Raw genomic sequence first — 5,666 nt, 5'->3', positions numbered from 1 at the left:
CTAAAGATGGCAACGGGCCCCGATACTCGACGGGTATTTGATTCATTAGTTGATAGGATGGGATCATATCTTTACCCGCGGGCATCTAAATTGGAAAGAATTCATACCTGACGGGTATAGCGGGTACGGGAACGTTCCCTGTTTACCTGTTCCCGTTATTCGTTGGGGAACCCGACTATTTAAGCTGGCATGCGAGTATTAGGCCCAAAAAAATTAACATAGGTATTTTAGTCCAAATCTGAATAGTCATATATATAGTTTGTGTGTTCTAGGAACCCTCGTTCAATTTTTCCTCACCATCTCCACCAGCAGCACAAGCACGCCTGTCTCATGAGCGCTTGTGCCTCTCGCTTCCTCAGTTCGGTCTCTCTGCCACCTTTGCTCGTCCTCCTCGCAACCTCGCTCTTTCTCATCGACATCTCCGAGACTCCGACACTTATACCTGGGTGAAGAAGAAACGTCTCCGATTGCAAAGCTGCGACCCCAAGTGTCCTTGTTTATCGGGTATGTAGTACCCGTCGGATATCTGTTACCCGACCGATACCCGACGGGTATGGAGATGGGCAAGAATCTATACCCGAGACAGTTAATGGGGATGAGGACGGAATGAATTCTCCGTAGCGGGGAAGAGAACGTTCCGGCGATACTCGACGGGTATATCCCCGTTGCCATCCTTAATCGTGGCCCGTCCTGCCTTCTTTTTTTCCCGAGATGAGAGGATTCTTGGGCTCTTGGCCCATATTGAGATGGGTCAAAGAGATGGCCCTAGTGGTAGCCCACGGACTAACCTATGCCTTTGGTCATTATTGTGCACACCGGACTGAATATCAACCAGTCTGTTGCTTAATTTAGGAATTCCATTAATTTATTTGTACTAGAAAAATAATGTTCTGTAGAATACACCAGCCGAAATCAGTTGTGAACTCAATTATTTTAAGTAGAAAAAAATCTTAACTTAGAGCAATGTATTGAACTTTTGACAGTGGACTGAATACCAACCAGTCTGTTGCTTATAATTTAGGAATTCCATTAATTTATTTGTACTAGAAAAATAATGTTCTGTAGAATATACCAACGGAAATCAGTTGTGAACTCAATTATTTTCAGTATAAAAAAATCTTAACTTGTTATGAACTTTTGACACAGTGGACTGGATACCAACCAGTCTGTTGCTTAATTTAGGAATTCCATTAATTTATTTGTACTAGGAAAATAGTGTTCTGTAGAATATACCAGCGGAAATCAGTTGCGAACTCAAATATGTTCAGTAGAAAAAAATCTTAGCTTACGGCAAATGTTATGAACTTTCGAAGGATGTAAATAGATCATCTAGTGCATACATCAACAAACTCTTTCTAAGCTTCCATGTTGCCAAAAAGAATTTTGTGCCGCAAAAAAAAAGTATAAGAAATGTTGTTACCAGAACAATGCTCTCCGTGAACGTACTGTGTGGCAACTGGCAACCATGATCATTTCTATCCGAACCCTTCTCTACATAAAGGAGGAAAAGCACCAAGCAGAGAAAAAGATATGCCAGCTGATACTGAAATATATAGCGATATAAAAATTGACTCGTATGTTTCAAAAAAAAAATCGACTCGCTCGTATTTCTTTTTTAAGGAAAAGAGTTGACCAAACAGCTACACTCGTAGTCCTTTTTCTCTAGCATCATCTTGGTTCATGGTGGCATTCGTCGATGTCAGACTGATTAAAAAGAGCTGGAGCTAGTGCTCAAAGATTTATTTTGGGCAAATAACGTGGTGGGACTAACGATGGAAGAATGAGGTTGACATGTGTTGTATCGCATACAAATCTAACTTTCTAGAGTAAATAGAAAACTCCCTCTAGTCTAAATTATGTCACTTCAACTTTATACTTAGTTCCCTCTCAAAAAATTTATACTTAGTTAAAAAATAATTCAATGTATAGAAGATGTACCAACATCTATAATGTCAAAATAGTTGTATTTTAAATTCTCCATAAAGTGTATTCACAACACATTTATTTGATTTTATATCTGTTATTAATATATTTCTATAAAATGTTGTTCAAAATCAGAGAAATTTGATTTTAGAATAAAGCTAAAGTGACCTATAACATTGGAACATCCACAGCGCTATTATAATGTATCTTATTATGATGGGAAATATCCATTTAGGTGTCTTTACACTTCATATGTGCTCATATTTTAGACTAATTATTATTCTTTCGAAGGTCGAAGAGGTGTGGATGTCGACGATGGCCCCGTTCGCTTCGTTGAAAAAACAAGCTGAAACATTGTTCCGGCTGATTTGTTGTGAGAGAAAAACACTATTTCGGCTGAAAAGACAATCCGAAAAATACAGATTATAAGACAAGCGAACAGGACCAATAAGACATCAATGATAATTTCCTCAATATCAAGATGTGCCAGGCCAATCTTTTAGAGGTGTTCATAGATGTAAAATTTGTGTGTATATTCATAAAGATGTAGGGGTCTTCGTGAACAGATTGAATGAACCGGGAGAGCGCAAAAGGACGCGGACACACGCACGAGACACGTGGAGTCGTCCGATTCGTGAACAGTGTCTGTACAGTACCTAGGGCGCTCTGGTCGCGCGGATGCTAGGAGTTTAATATGTGAGTGTCAAAATCTACAGAGCACGGCGGTACTCTCTTTTTAAAACTGCACACATCTCAAAGCAATCAATTTAATAAATTAATTTTTTATTATTATTTTGCAACTGGGTTCCGCATGGGCCCAGCCCGAGGCCAGCCCTGATCCAGAGGTGAAGTCACGTTTGTCTCCGTCTTCACGCCGTCGTTTCCCTAGCGTCAGAACTCAAACACGTCTGCTCCCTCCTCCGAATTCCGATCCCTGCATAAGAAGCCTAGGAGCTCCCTCCTCCGGTCCCTTGCGGCGGTGGGCGGACCGAGCCAAGTGCGGCATCTCCTTCCCCCTCCTCCCTCGATCCCATTTGCTGGCAGCCGGCAAGGAGGTTCGGTGGCGCCGTCGTCGCCGGGAGGAAGAAGAAGCCCCCGCGAGCCGCCGAGAGCCGCCGGGACACCGACCGGGGGAGGCGCCTGTCCGCCTTCTTGTTGGAAACACGTGTCTGCTTGTTCCTGCGCCCCTAGGTAAAGTACTGCAGGCTCAGAAACTCCTTGAGAGCAATGCCTTCTGAAGCCTGTACATCTTCTCTGACTCGGTATGGCTGCGAATGTCTCGTTTCTTCAGATTCAGAACATTTCGTTTCGTCTCTATGAGAGACATTGGCATTAACATTCTCATTAGAAACTAACGTTCCTTATTTCTTGCCTGAATGGTTTCAGCAACCTGCGTTCTGACTGAGTGCAAAGCGTCGTTGGTCCTATCTGCACGGCCCACCTCCAGTGATTTTTTCCAAAGTGCTCTATGTTTAGGAGATGCAGCTCTAGTCCCTGTATGGACTTTTTCTGACAGCCACTGCATCGGTGGAATAGGGGGAAGTAGCGATGTATCTACTTTGGTATCTTGTACATTTGTTTCTCTTGTTCATGTAGCATGAGATAGAAATAATAGGGCCTTGTTTAGATTGCAAATTTTTGCAATCTGGATACCGTAGCACGTTTCGTTTGTATTTGACAAACTTTGTCCGATTATGGACTAACTAGGCTCAAAAGATTCGTCTCGTGATTTACCACCAAACTGTGCAATTAGTTATTTTTTTTTACCTACATTTAATGCTCCATGCATACGTCCAAAAATTGATGTGATGGAGAGAGAGTGAAAAAACTTGGAATTTGGAGGTGATCTAAACAAGGCCTAGGTGAGTGAACTTCTGCAAAAATATAGTTTATCATGATATAACAAAGAGTGGGTCACAGAGTCTGTTTTGCTTAAGGTCTGTCGAAATATTTGGTTTAAAGCTATTGACATCTGGCAGCTATTCTTTAGTTATTATTCAGAGAAAGGTATAACTAGCTGAGTGTATGCAGCTTAACGATACGAGACTTTTCTGATATATCAGTCAATCTCAGTGTATAGCAATTTCTGAATCTTACATTGCACATTTGAACCTGAAGATTTGGCTAGCAATATATTTTTTTGAAACTAATTAACTAGCAATACTCTTCTACGTTGCAGCAGCATCCTGGTGTAAGTACCTCAGTTGGGGACGCCTTGCATCCATGTATTTTGCAATGACCAGTATAATATTCAGAACATCGCAACCATTAACATGGCTGCCTTTGTATGCAGCTGCTAGACGCTATCTTAAAGACATGCAAGCTTGTATAGTACCAAGTGAACCAACAGCTGCCTTGCTGATCTTATGCAATGCAAGTGGTAGTTGTTTCTATCTGCAATGATGGCCAGAAATCCGAAACTAGGTGCAGGACAGAAGATATGTACAGATGGCATTGTGCTCACGTGCTTGTTGGTTAGAGAATAGGGTTCTTACTTGTTTAGTTAGCAGCCTAGGCCATAGAATAGAATGACCAGAAATCTGCTTGTAAAATAATTTTGTTATTTTTTTCACTATATATTCACGATCCTGATCCACAAATTTGGAGATGGTGCTCTAAGCAATTGTTGAGTATGTGAGTAATGAATTCCATCACAGTTAAGTGCTGAATCGCACCCTTGTTTTTCCCAGCGTTGTGGACTTGTGTCAAAATAGTGCATTGGTTCTCATGGACTCTACGTCTCTGCTACATTTGTGTTAGGAAACAAATTATAGACTTCTGAAACTAATTTCTTCCGAACGACAGCAAATACTTATAAACAAGTTGTAAACTTTTGTGCAGCCGTTATTTAGTAAGTTCATCTTGACCTGCTGACTATTGGTTGATTTCCATGAAGACTTGTTCATGTGTATCTCTATAAAATTTCATTGGGGTGGTGTGGTGTCTTCAGTATGTGAGCGGCCAGTGGCGACTACTTTTCGTTAGAGGATGTCCCCGAAGAGACAGCGGCGGGTACTTCACTCTTAGATGTTCGTGCGTTGCTACGGGACAACTAAACTTTTGTACTAAAAACATACGGATCGTAGGATAAAATAACAATACTGTAAAATTAAATACCGACGTTAAAGTGACATTTAATCCAAAAAACAAACTTCGTGAAATTAACAAAGTCACGGAGAGCGCGGTGTCGCAGGTTCACCAACTCTATTGTATAGACATTTCCGTGCGTTGCAACCGGAACAAATAATGCCCTGAAAATTTGAGCATGAACATATTGTATTGTTACAAAAAACGATAATACGAGCGTGATGTTCGGAATATAAATACTACAAATTAAATTTTGTGCATGGCTAAAATTCTGATTGATGGTTTGTAATCATGAAGCTATGCATTTATAGTATTGTTGGTATATTGCTAATAGAAGCAAATAGAAAGAATGAAAACCGGAAGGAGGAAGCCAACACCCAAGATTAGTTATATGGTCTCACTGGTTAAAAGTACAGTCAACTTATACTTGAAAAGTGATGTTTTATGAGTGATGTGTCCAAACATTTTTAATACAATAGATACTCTACTCTGTTAAATGGACTTAGCAGTTCTGTGCCAGTTAATATAGCTCCAAACAACCCAATAATAAGTTTTTATGATTGGATGGCAAAGTATATTTTATACAAATAATTAAAAGAAAAATTGTCCATGGATCCTTATTCTTTGGTATTTAGTAACTAATTATAATTAGAAAT

The 5,666-nt window shown here is 40.2% G+C and overlaps 1 long non-coding RNA gene across 1 annotated transcript; it reads left to right on the top strand.

Annotated features, from left to right (window-relative positions):
- Positions 1 to 2,819: 2,819 nt before the first annotated feature.
- Positions 2,820 to 3,664, top strand: LOC136499784 (uncharacterized). The gene is made up of 2 exons (XR_010769994.1): positions 2,820 to 3,185; positions 3,310 to 3,664. It is a non-coding gene; the product is annotated as an uncharacterized lncRNA (long non-coding RNA).
- Positions 3,665 to 5,666: the final 2,002 nt, after the last annotated feature.

The sequence above is a fragment of the Miscanthus floridulus genome, chromosome 1 (assembly GCF_019320115.1).
Source record: "Miscanthus floridulus cultivar M001 chromosome 1, ASM1932011v1, whole genome shotgun sequence".
Taxonomy (NCBI): Eukaryota; Viridiplantae; Streptophyta; class Magnoliopsida; order Poales; family Poaceae; genus Miscanthus; species Miscanthus floridulus.
This window is presented reverse-complemented; position numbering and strand designations above follow the sequence as displayed.